Genomic DNA, 13,484 nt, shown 5'->3' on the forward strand with positions numbered 1-13,484 from the left:
TGCCTTTCAACGAACAACAATTGTTTGGGCCGGAGGTGGATACGGCAATAGAAAAACTGAAAAAAGACACAGACACTGCCAAAGCCATGGGTGCGCTCTACTCCCCACAGAGCAGAGGCACTTTTAGGAAGCCTCACTTTAGAGGGGGGTTTCGTGCCCAAACCACAGAGCCTTCCACCTCACAAGTCAGACCCTCATATCAGGGCCAGTATCAAAGAGGAGGTTTTCGGGGACAATGTAGAGGTGGACAGTTCCCTAAAGCAAGAGGGAAATTCCAGAGCCCAGAAAACCCACAAACCAAACTGTGACTTCAATGTCACAAACCCCCACCACACAACACCAGTGGGGGGGGAGACTTACCACATATTACCACAACTGGGAACACATAACAGACGCATGGGTCCTAACCATTATCCAACATGGTTATTGCATAGAATTCCTACAATTGCCACCAGATGTGCCTCCAAGACCACACAATATGTCCAAACAACACTTAGACCTGTTACAACTAGAAGTCCAAGCATTGTTACAAAAATAAGCAATAGAACTAGTATCCAACCATCAAAAAGCAACAGGTGTCTACTCCCTGTATTTTCTAATTCCAAAAAAGGACAAAACACTGAGACCCATATTAGACCTCAGATCACTGAATCTTCACATCAAATCAGATCACTTTCACATGGTGACACTTCAAGATGTCCTGTTTGAGCAAGGGAATCACTACATGTCAACATTAGATCTCAAGGATGCTTATTTCCACATACCTATACATCCTTCACACAGGAAATACTTAAGGTTTGTAATCCAAGGCGTGCATTACCAATTCAAAGTATTACCATTCGGCATAACAACAGCCCCAAGGGTATTCAAAAAGTGCCTTGCAGTAGTAGCTGTATTCCCTTACTTAGACGACTGGTTAATTAAAAACCAGCACTAAGCAACAGTGTCTTCTACACACACAATAAGTCATAGAAACACTACACAAACTAGGGTTCTCCCTAAACTACCAGAAATCACATCTACAACCATGCCAAATACAACAATACTTAGGAGCAACAATCAACACACAAAAGGGGATTGCCACTCCAAGTGCACAAAGGGTACAAGCCTTCCAAAATGTAATTTTAAACATGTACCCAAACCAACACTATCAAGTGAGGTTTGTAATGAAACTCCTAGGCATGATGTCTTCATGCATAGCCATTGTCCCAAACGCAAGACTACACATGCGGCCCTTACAACAGTGCCTAGCAACACAATGGACACAAGCACAGGGTCAACTTCAAGATCTAGTGTTGATAGACCGCCAGACACACTTCTCGCTTCAGTGATGGAATCCTATAAATTTAAACCAAGGGTGGCCATTCCAAGACCCAGTGCCACAATACGTGATCACAACAGATGCTTCCTTGATAGGGTGGGGAGCACTCCTCAACCAGCACAGTATACAGGGACAATGGGACATTAACCAAAAACAACTGCACATAAATCAGTTAGAACCATTAGCAGTGTTTCTAGCATTGAAAGCATTTCAACCACTAATAGCCCACAAACACATTCTTGTCAAAACAGACAACAATGTATTACCTAAACAAACAAGGAGGGACACACTCATCACAACTGTGTCTCTTAGCACAAAAGATTTGGCATTTGGCGATTCACATTCGCCTAATAGCACAGTATATCACAGGGATTCAAAACCAGTTAGCCGACTATCTCAGTCGAGATCACCAACAAACACACGAATGGGAGATTCATCCCCTGGTACTACAAAACTACTTTCTACGCTGGGGAACACCAGAAATAGACCTATTCGCAACAAAAGAAAGCGCAAAATGCCAAGACTTCGCGTCCAGGTATCCACACCCTCAGTCAAAGGGCAATGCGTTATGGATGAGTTGGTCAGGGATATTTGCTAACGCTTTTCCCCCTCTTCCACTCCTTCCTTATCTGGTAAACAAATTGAGTCTAAACAGACTCAAACTAATACTAATAGCACCAACCTGGTCTCGCCAACCGTGGTACACAACACTACTGGACCTGTCAGTAGTACCTCATATCAAACTACCAAACAGACCAGATCTGTTAACTCAACACAAACAACAGATCAGATACCCGAATCCAGCATCGCTCAATCTAGCAATCTGGCTCCTGAAGTCTTAGAATTTGGACATTTAGACCTTACACAAGAATGTATGGAGGTCATTAAGCAAGCTAGAAAACCTACTACAAGACATTGTTACGCAAACAAATGGAAAGGATTTGTTTATTACTGCCATAATAATCAAATTCAACCTCTACATGCTTCCGCAAAAAACATTGTAAGCTATTTATTACACTTACAAAAATCTAAACTCGCATTTTCTTCTATCAAAATACATCTCACAGCAATATCTGCCTATCTGCAGATTACACTTTCAACATCACTTTTTAGAATCCTAGTCATCAAAGCATTTATGGAGGGTTTAAAAAGAATCATACCCCCGAGAACACCACCAGTCCCCTCGTGGAACCTCAATATTGTATTAACACGACTCATGGGTCCACCATTTGAACCCATGCACTCCTGTGAGATACAGTACTTAACCTGGAAAGTAGCCTTCCTAATAGCTATCACATCTCTTAAAAGAGTAAGTGAAACACAAGCATTTACTATACAAGAACCCTTTATACAAATACATAAACCTAAAGTTGTTCTCCGTACAAATCCCAAATTCTTACCAAAAGTTATATCACCGTTCCACCTAAACCAAACAGTGGAAATCCCAGTCTTTTTTCCACAACCAGACTCAGTAGCTGAAAGAGCCTTACATACGTTACATTAAAAGAGCACTAATGTATTACATTGATAGAACAAAACAATTTCACAAAACAATTGTTTGTAGCCTTCCAAAAACCTCATGCAGGAAATCCAATAAGGCATTGCCAGATGGATAGTGAAATGTATTCAGACCTGCTATATTAAAGCAAAAAGAGATCTACCTATTACTTCAAAAGTGCACTCCACTAGGAAAAAAGGCGCCACAATGGCCTTTCTAGGAAATATACCTATGACAGAAATCTGTATGGCAGCCACATGGTCTACGCCTCATACATTCACAAAACATTACTGTGTAGATGTGTTAACAACACAACAAGCCACAGTAGGACAGGCTGTATTACGAACATTATTTCAGACAACTTCAACTCCTACAGGCTAAGCCACCGCTTTTGGGGAGATAACTGCTTAATAGTCTATGCACAGCATGTGTATCTGCAGCTACTATTGCCATCGAATGGAAAATGTCACTTACCCAGTGTACATCTGTTCGTGGCATGGGACGCTGCAGATTCACATGCGCCCTCCGGCCTCTCCTGTAGCCGTTATAAGTTGATGAAACTTGTACATTTGTAAATATATACTATTTTTATACATATTATGTACATACGTACTCACTCCATTGCATGGGCACCTTTTACTATATACACAACTCCTACCTCACCCTCTGCGGGGAAAACAATCTAAGATGGAGTCGACGCCCATGTGCAATGGAGCCGAAAGGGAGGAGTCCCTCGGTCTCGTGACTCGAAAATACTTCTTTGAAGAAAAACAACTTGTAACACTCCGAGCCCAACACTAGATGGCAGGATAATGCACAGCATGTCAATCTACAGCGTCCCATGCCACGAACAGATGTACACTGGGTAAGTGACATTTTCCATATGTGCTTTGGTGGCTGTACATGTGATGTATGGCTGCCTCTGTTCGGTGCTCTCTTTATAGTTTTCATCTTTATGCACTTATTCCTTTTCCTCCCTCTGTATGTCTATCCATGTGTGTTTGTACGTGATGTTTTACCTGTATGTATGTTTACTGTCCCTGGATGTGTGGTCTAAGTGCATGGGGATGTAGGTGCACGTCATGAAGACTGCATGTTAGCATGTGTATTTTAGTGCCTGTTGTTCCATAGTCCTAGGTTGTATCTAAAACTTGATGGCTGAAAAATATATGGCATTAACATTGAATTTTTTGTAGTTTGTGTCTCTCGGGGGTGTTCCAAAGCATGGCTTCTCCTTTAGCTTGGTTCAGATATTATGTTTTGTTAATGGAAGTTCTGCTGTCTCTTCGAATGGCTCTATATGGTGATTAAGTGGCTCTCAGAGACATTCTAGATATTATCCATCTTGCTGAAATTTATAAAACAGCAACATGTCTTCATAACATTGAGAGCACATAGGACACTCTTACCAGAACAAAAGTTAACATGCAAACATTGTAGTGGCATGTACCAACAGTTACACTGCAGTTCTAAATAGGGTAAATACTGTTTATTTGTAGTCTACCACTACAGAACTAACGAACTGAGCTAATAAATGCTATATTAAACTATCAAGAACAGCTTATCTTCTTAACCCCGTATTCCTCACAGGCTTTTCCAGTAGAGCCAGTGTTGAAGCTATTTTCAGTTCTAGCTCAAACTTGGAAATAGGTATGTTTGTTAATGCCATGATGGTTATGAACATTCTCTAGTACACCAGTGGAGTGTTAAGAGCTGCCCTTACCATTCAAGACTTCACGACAAGCTGTTCACCATATGTATCTGCCTACAACCACACATGCAGTGGTGGGGAGGAGCTTAAAACTTGAAGTAAAAATGATTGGCCAACACCTGTAGAGCATTTCCCAACAAATATAGCACCAGAATAATCCTTCAATTGAGGGTACGGATGTAGGTGATGGCGACGCACACAGCACAGGCTGAATCAAGCAACAATCTCAAACTAACTCTGTGTTCTAGACAAAAAGGATAACTGGGATGTCTCTTCAAACTCTGTAGACACTAGCGGCTTGTATAGTACCCCAGCAGATGTCTGAATAACAATACCTAATAACCCCCTTCTTCCGAAAGCCCTCTGCTGCCTTAACTGTTCTAGCCAGAGCCTAATGGCAGTACCACAACGTAAGCCTTTGAAACAGGCATTGGGTAAGCAATAGGTCTCGCTTTTGGGACTTATTGGCTTTGCCACTGGTTTTTAGTGATGTTGTACGCCATGGGTACTTTAAAATATTTTCCCAGGAGTTAATTAGTATGGTCTGTGGCGTGGTCGAGGGCTGCATTGATTCCAGAAGGGTGGGATATCTGGGGACATGGGGATGAAAGGTGGGTATGGGTGGAGTGAAGGATCTACATGATGTGGAGTAATGTCAGTACACACACTTCCTTTATTGCTCTTGAATATATCACTGTTTTAGATACAATCCTCCGAATGTGTCTCTGCACTGTTGGCTCATCCTATTAAAATCTGTTCTGTTTTGTTGAGATGGGAATTTCAAATAAGCAGGGCCACAAGAATTATGCGATGGTGCGGCTTCAGCATTGTTTTGCATCGTATATATTTGCCGCATTTGCAATATAATCCACCATCTGCAGCATAATGTGTAGATTTTAACAAACAAATTCTAGCTCAGACGGTTCAAAAGTTACTAGACACATACTAGACCCTTTGCAAAGGCTGGCTGGACACCTTTCTGTTGCTTAGTGCTATATTTGGGTGTTAACCAGGTACTAATAGGTACAACCCATGCCCAGACTGTTATTTAAGTGTAAAAATGACAAAATGTAATGCTGTCCAAAAGTATGCCAGGTAATGCTGCATAGTTTCTTTTCTTGCTGCATAGTTTCTTTTCTTGCTGCATAATTTATTCAACCCTGCTGCATAATTCCAGTTGCCACACATATAACCGTATATATGCTTCATTGATGAAGACTAGTCATTGTTAGCACTTGTGTGTTAACGTTCAGTGCCTGAGTAAAGCTGAGAAGTGCTTGCCAGATATTCAAGCAAATGTTATTTAGAGTATGCTGCTCCCTTCAAGACCTGCATAGGAGCAGAATAGTTGAAGGGGAAAAAAAAGTATACCAGCAAAGGCTTATGCATGAATTGACATTTCGCAGTTGACATACCCCAGTGGTACTTGAATCATTTCCAGCCTTGGGTGCTGCCCCTAATGTTATCACTGAAGTGACAGTGAAAAATCAATGTCGCACAAAAAGTGTAGCCAGTGTATTCAGCAGGAGAGGATGTAGTTGGTGATACATTTCGGAGAACAGTGCTGCAAATATATTTGTAAAGCATGGTGTGGTAGCTCACTGCCATTACCGACAACACATTTGAAATGATCATTACATTTGCACAAACATGCAGTTTTTACTTATAAAACTATACAGTGCACAAATGATAACTTGTGAAAATCTGCATCACCTAGTGTTTTGGTTTGTTAATGTATGAAAATATTTGTTTCCTCTGTCCTTCAGAATTACAAAAAAAGCTTCATTTACGCCTTCCTAATTCTGACACTTTCGGAAATATGTGCACATTGCATTTACAGGCATTTCAATTTTGTTGTGTTAGAAATAAATTGAGATCCTACAGCCTTTTCACACACTCAGTACCAAGCAAGATTGTCACAAGAATCCTCTTCCGTTGCAGTTGGAGAAAGAAAAGTAAACACCAATCTTCATTTTAAAAAATGTAATAAAAAAAAAAAAAAAAAAAGCTTGATTTGTGGGAAACTGAGCCAGATAGTTGACCTCTCTTTAAATAAAAAACGCGTGACCAGATAAAAAATGTAAAGGCATCTCTGTTGCTCGTTGGACTTAGGAACTCGAGCATGTTTATTATGAGGTTGCTTCTGCACCCTTTACGCCCCTACTTCCAGCAGCTATTGAATGGGCATGGCAGTGAAGAAGAGAATTGTGTAAGTTATGCTATTGGTAGAGAGCAGTGACAACCATAAACAAGCTGAAAGAGAGAACTTTGTTCCTCCCCTGCATCCAAAATGGATGAACTAGTAGTGGCTTATATGAGTAGAATCAGTCAAATCGAAATATACGAGGCAGGAAACCTTTCCTAAGGAATACAGTACTTAACTATGTATGTATGTATAGTGTATTCATAAAGCGCATTCCGGCCCGAGGGCATCGAAGCGCTGACTGGGGTGAGGCTGTGCCATCTCTGCGAAGAGAATCAGGGTCCAGACTTATCATGGGAAAAGCCAGGTCTTGACCGGTTTACTAAAAGTAAGGTGGTTGTGCTCTCTCCTAAGTTCCAGCAGGGGTGAGTTCCAAATCTTTGCAGCCGCGATAGCAAAGGCTTTGTCACCCCACTTCACCTTCTTGGTGCGGGGGACTTGAATTTGATGGGTGCTGGCAGAATGCAGCAGTCTTTTGGGTCTGTACCACTGTAATTTGGCCGTCAAATACTTAGGTCCAATCTTGTGGGCGGCTTTATGGGAAATACAGAGGACTTTGAAAGAAATCCGTTGGGCTACCGGAAGCCAGTGTAGACTTTTAAGGCTCTCCTTTGCAGAAGCCGATCGTGGCGAGTTCAATAATAATCTAGCAACTGTGGTCTGCATCAGCTGCAATTTATTAAGGGATCCTTTGTCCAGATTGAGCAAAAGAGCGTTACCCTAATCCAATCTGGACAGGACCAGGGCCAGAGTAGCAATAGTTCTCCATTGTTTGGATTTCTTCAAAATCCACATGCAGGTTTTAATGGTCTGATTGACCTGGGGTTTAAAAGATAAATAGTTGTCAAAAAGTATTCCTAAATTCCTTGAGTTGGAACCCGGCGTAGGAGAGGTGCAACACTCTTTAGGCCACCAATTAGAGGACCACTGTTCCCTGCTTATCCCAAAGCAGAGAATCTGTTTTTTCACAGTTCAATTTTAACCAGTTGGCCTTCATCCAGCTGTTTACAGCTAACATACAAGCGTTAAAACGAGCCGCAACTTCCTCCACGTCTTTGTTGATAGAAATGATGAGATGTGTATCATCTGCATAGGAGGTTGAGATGAAGCCAAACGAGCGTATTAATTCTGCCAAAGGGTCCACATAAACATTGAATAGAGTAGGGCTGAGCGACGAGCCCTGCGAACCCTGCATGGCAAAAGATAAGCGAGGGATCTGAAATCTCCACTGCTTACCGTAGACCACCTATTGGTTAGGAAAGATTCAATGGGCTTGATCCCTGATACCTATATAATATAGACGTCCTAGCAGAATATGGGGTGCAATGGTATCAAATGCTGCTGACAGGTCCAACAGAACCAGAAAGAACTACTGTGAAATAGCATACAAGAGAGACAACTAAAAACACATGAACTCTCCTGGAGTGTCTTACAAGAAAAGGAGAAAAAAAAAGTTCCCAGAAATCGAGCACTTGTGGAAGAATAGAAAGAGCCAGTCTGAGGCGGTAAACTGGCTGTGCTTTACAGGAGGGACAAATACCCTAAAACAAATAAAGCCAGCAAATAGAAAGGAGCAAATGTGAGCTACACAACAAAAATTAAATGGTAAGCAGTGAGATGAATGCATTCCTAGGGAAGCTTTCAGCATATCACCAATATGTCTTTGTACCCAGACAGCTGTGCTGTGTGGAAAGCTTCTACCTGGAAAAGATCACTGTTTTCATATAGATTTGCAAGACTCATGTGACTTACCATTCTTCTCCAAACTTGCGGCATCAGCGGTTACCTGGTCCCTGGTGGGAGAGAGGAGTGGAGCCCAGAAATATGTGGCTGATCCAGAGCTCACCTGGCCATCAGTCCAGCTGATTTACTTGAAACTGCAGTAAAATATATTCTCTGGAGCAAGCTTTGTCTTCTTCGAAGCTTGATGTAAATCAGTTTAGTAGTGTATTGCCATACAGTAGTACAAAATATAATATGGGAGAGCACCGGTGATTCGACCTTTTAAACCATTGGTCGATATGCACCAGATTTGGAACAAACAGCTATCCTGAATTTCTGTTATTACCCAGTAGTTTGATGTTGGTCCCTGTTAGGTATTAGTACTTGCTGGCTCTTCTGCTTGGGTTGCAATCCCTCCATGTAGCAGTTCATCAACGTGGAATTTTTTGGATCTTGTTTTCGGAGGCAATGCCTTGAACCTCGGAGCATAGCGGTCTTTACAGTGATAGTACGAGTTTGTGTTTTACCTATTTAACTCTTGCCCATGTTCTGGTGAGTTCTTCTGTAGTATGTGTGGAGGGTGCGGGTAAGGTTAAATGAGGGAGAGCTGTGTAAAGGCGCGGGCTCTCAATTTGCAAGGCATGGGCATCGTATTGTGACGTTCGGCATCTGCTCTTTTATGGTGAACCGTAGCCTGACCCTTTCAAGAAAACATTACCCTGCATTGAGAGAGTGGTACCTTCTTCATGAATTCATGATGCTGAGGTGTCCCTTGCAGACTTGTCATTTGCAAGGGACAAATCCGCATTATGCAGGCTTGCCATCTGCAAGATGACAACTGGAGTTGCTAGTTTACTTGCTTTTTGTTATGGTGTTGGTGGCACGGTTTATGATCTGAACAACCCCAGGGCATTTTTCGTTCTGCTTTTGCGCTGTCTGATGCACCCATAAATACATAGAGTGCTACTACTGTGTAGGGGTTGAATGCCAGACAGGAGTCTTGTGTGGCTTGCAGCACTCGCTGTATTGTTTATGGAGAATAGGTCTTTCTCTGAACACATTTGGGGGAGTCTTACTGTGTGCTTACTCACAGGAGGACCTGGAGGGGGTGATGTTGCTCCAAATATATCAGTGGATATTTTTAATTTGTGATAGTACAACAGCATTTTGGCATAATTAAGTGCTCTTTCACTCACTTTCTTACATCTGACGTCTGTGCTGAGTGGGAAGTAATATTTTGAATCTAATGGGTGCTTGTCCTTTACTTTGTATGACATCGGCAACATGGGACGTGCTTGGCGAATGTCAAAATAGTTCTGATAAACCTGGAAACAAGCCGTGTAACCAAGCAACTTTAAGTAAATGTTTTTCATCTGGGTCCTTGCCCAGTCCTTCCAAGTGCATTGTTTTCATTAGCGCGGCTGACTGAGTTCACTCACTGAAGGAGAATATTTACATTTGTGAATTTACCAAGCTTCAAGGCTAGGCGAAATCTGCATACTGAACCAACCTGTGTCTTTATTTCACTAGCTTTTTCCGTAACGGCACTGGTTCACATTTGTCTGTGCTACAAACGAAGTCCCCCGTTATGTTCAGCGTTGAAACAGGTGGGATGCTTATTTCTAGATCTACTCCTACCCCATAGGAATCTAAATATGTCGGGTGTGGTAAATAGCACCCAATTTCAATTTCTGCCCAGGATGTGGGGCATAACGTGTGGTTCTGAGTGTTTACCGCAAGGGCTAACACCGTTTTTTGCAGTCTACTTTTGTTAGGAAGAGTTTTACTTTCTCTTCGGGCGGGTGAGATGGTACCATGCTAACCAAGTCTTCCTGAAAACGCCTGTTCAATGTTAGGCCTGTGTTGAGGGTAAATCGTAGTGATTTTTTTTTGTAATCTGTCACACGGATGTGGAGAAATCCAGGTTCGTGCTGGAAAGCCAGGCGTGAGTTGGCCGTGCTTGGGGGGCGGGGAGGGGAGGTGGTGACGAACAGATTTCAGATCTTGTTGGGTCTCGGGTAGGTCAGTGGGAGGGGGTTGTTGAGGTGCACAGTGAAATGGATGTTTGAAGCTACTAATTAACGAGGTAGCTGTTTAACATTTGAAGAACTATATTTGAGAAACCTGTGCGTTTCCTAGATGAGGATCAGCACTTGAAGCTCCACTTGAAGTTGAAGGCTGTCTAGAACTCAAGCAGGGTCTGGAAGGATAAGCCTGTGGTTCTCCCATATGAGGTTTCATCACTGATTTGAAGAGTTGCTGTCTGTGCTTCTGCACGATTTGACGAAATGGTAATGTTGAAGACTATTCTTACCGATCTGCACCTTTAGGTGGGTGGAGACTAGGTTTTCATTGATTTTTGCATAGGAATGTTAGGTGGGTGATTTTGCAGGGGTTGACAAGACCATTTGGGCTAGGGGGTCGCTTTCATCAGCAGGTATAGGATCTCTCCTATATTGAGTGCCTGGCAAAGGTCCCTTGGCTAAGAACCGGTGACTATTATAGAGCAGTGGTGCAAGGATACTGCCTCAAAGAGACTTGATGTTTAATTATTGTAGAATCTCTTCATAGCCGGTGTCTGTGAGAGAATGTGTTAATGTTGGAAAGCTTATTGTGTGCAAGTAGGTTGTAGAGAGAGTACTTTGGAGAGAGTTCTTGTAGAGAGTTCTTGTAGAGAGAAATGGATGTCTGTCTTATTGATGTAGGCTAGCAAGGAAGCCGCGGTGTTGAATTTTTTTTAATGATTTTGCAGTCTCTGGTAGTTGCTTGAGGCAGCTTAGTACTTTGCTTCTGTTCATTTCTGTCAGCTTTGTAGAAATTGGCTTTAGAAGTGGTGGTGCGTGGTCGGTATGCAGAGCAAAGCCCTTTGGCTTGGATGAGGTGATCTGTGAAAATTGGTTCATCTCCATTTCTTTCCTGGCATACATTTGGTACATTTTTAGTGAGTTGTGTGTTCCATGGTGAAGAAGGATTACGTTTAGAGGATTGTTTTTTCAGTGGAACTTTGTGTTGTACATGCTTCGAGATGTGTGCTGTAAATTGGCATGAAGCATATGTTGGAGATAGTTTTGTCTTTGAAAGAGCATAAAGTCACTTTTTCTGTTTTTGGTTGACGGTAATCCTGAAGTGCATTGCTAGTGCAGGGATATCTCGGCCTTGCAGTTACTTATCTGAGTGGCTGACTGGATGAGGTCAAAGTGTATGTGTGTAGAAAGATTTATTTGTGCCGATGCTACTGACACGTTGAGATCTCTCAGGAACGTATACTGCATGTTCTTGGTCGAGATGCTGAGATTTCAGATCTTGTGCTTAAGGTGGTAAATCTAATGGAAGAAGGCTGTTCTGGTCTGTAGAGGTGGCAGGGTAGGAGCTTAGGTGGCTTTTGTATTGCTCTCTGTAGGATGTTATATTATGCAGCAGTTAGGGTGTTGTATGTGATGGTGCGTGCCTGAGACCTGTTTCTGTTGATAGTGTGCCTTGGTTGAATGATTGTGTAAGTTGTATATTGAGCGTGTGTGCCTTTCTGGTATGCATTGATGAGCACGATTTGGATGGCTTGTACAGTGAATTGTGTAAGTAATATATTGATAATTACATAACTCTTAAATACTTTTTGCTAGGCCCAAAATTCCTTATGGTTTGAGTAAGCGCCTACTATGTATAGCTCTTACGAGATCGTAAAGCGTTCTAATTTGCATCGGTTACTGGGCCTTCCTTGTAAATGAATGCTCGAACGGGTGTTAGATTGAGTTTTGCCTGCTTGATACTGTTTATACCAGTGGTGCCCAACTTGTTGTTCTGGGACCCCAAAGCCTCCCCAAAGCCTCCTTGGTGGGTCCGTGACTTTTTAGAAAATTAACTAACGTCAACAGATTAATAAAGTATGTATAAATAAAATGGTTGAATGTTAGAACATACTGTAAATGTCTAGGAAAATGGAGGCTAAAAAAAGTAGTATCCTCCGATTGGTTCGTTGGAGCAAGTGCATCAGACTATAAATAGTATGGACAACGTGTGCCTTCAATTGTGTGTGTGTTTTTTATTCATTTTTTTTTTGTTTTTTTTAAGCTCCAACTTTCCTTTTTTTTTTTTTTTTTTTTACAAAAAATTATTTTGTTAACAAAATAAAATAATAATTTGTTGTGTATGTGCTTGATGGAATGCTTGTTTTTGTGCAATCTTTTGTGGTTTAAAGCATCAACAATGTTTAGGCCAGGGGTCCCCAGCTTCCAGTAATGACTCAGTGGTGGACCCTCAGATTCTAGTGATTCAGTGGGGGTCTCCAATAACTATAAAGTGGGGGTCCATAGAAGTCAGAATGTTGGGAACCACTGGTTTAGAATCGGCTTGTGAGGTTTGATATGAGTGGTGTGGTGAATAAGCATGAAATGTTGAGGAGACAGAGTTCAAACATAACTGCACATGCAACTACTCATTCTTTGTTTGTATTGTTATGACTAGAGGTGATAATTGATATCAACGAAATGGCCAGCGTTGTAGAAATTCGTGCCAGTCTTAAAACAATACTTAGTGGCACCATGTAATACGTAGTTCCCCATCGGTGACGGGTTTACTAATCCATGAGTACATATCCATATTCTCGACATTGTTAAGGCCATGTGGGCTAAAGTGTCGAATAGTGCCAACCGTGTTTTATTCTGAATTGAGTCAATGTTAATTATTATTATTATTTTTTTCGGATTGCGATTATTGCGCAACGGAATCCCTTCCTAGTCCAACCGGTGACACATTTATCGTCAGTTTATTTTCTTTGTATACCCTTGAGGGTGGGTGTTGTAGAAATGGGAAAGTGGTCGGCAGTTTCTGATTTACGGGGAGGGGCACGAACTGAGCAGCACCGGGTACTAAAGAAACTGTACATCTAGACTTACATTTGCTCATCCTTCTCTAGTTTTGCTCTATGGAAGTTGTGTAAATCTCGCACTGCTTTCTGCACCCAAATAGTGCATTCTTCACATTTGTGCTTGTTTTACATATTTGGCCTGTTTCAGATGACATGCACTTTTCT

The 13,484-nt window shown here is 41.8% G+C and overlaps 1 protein-coding gene across 1 annotated transcript in view; it reads left to right on the plus strand.

The window, feature by feature from the left end:
- Window positions 1-13,484, plus strand: part of PDIK1L (PDLIM1 interacting kinase 1 like) — a 59,871-nt gene that overhangs the window by 42,055 nt on the left and 4,332 nt on the right. The gene's annotated exons all lie outside the window — the stretch shown is intronic.

The sequence above is a fragment of the Pleurodeles waltl genome, chromosome 3_1 (assembly GCF_031143425.1).
Source record: "Pleurodeles waltl isolate 20211129_DDA chromosome 3_1, aPleWal1.hap1.20221129, whole genome shotgun sequence".
Taxonomy (NCBI): domain Eukaryota; kingdom Metazoa; phylum Chordata; class Amphibia; order Caudata; family Salamandridae; genus Pleurodeles; species Pleurodeles waltl.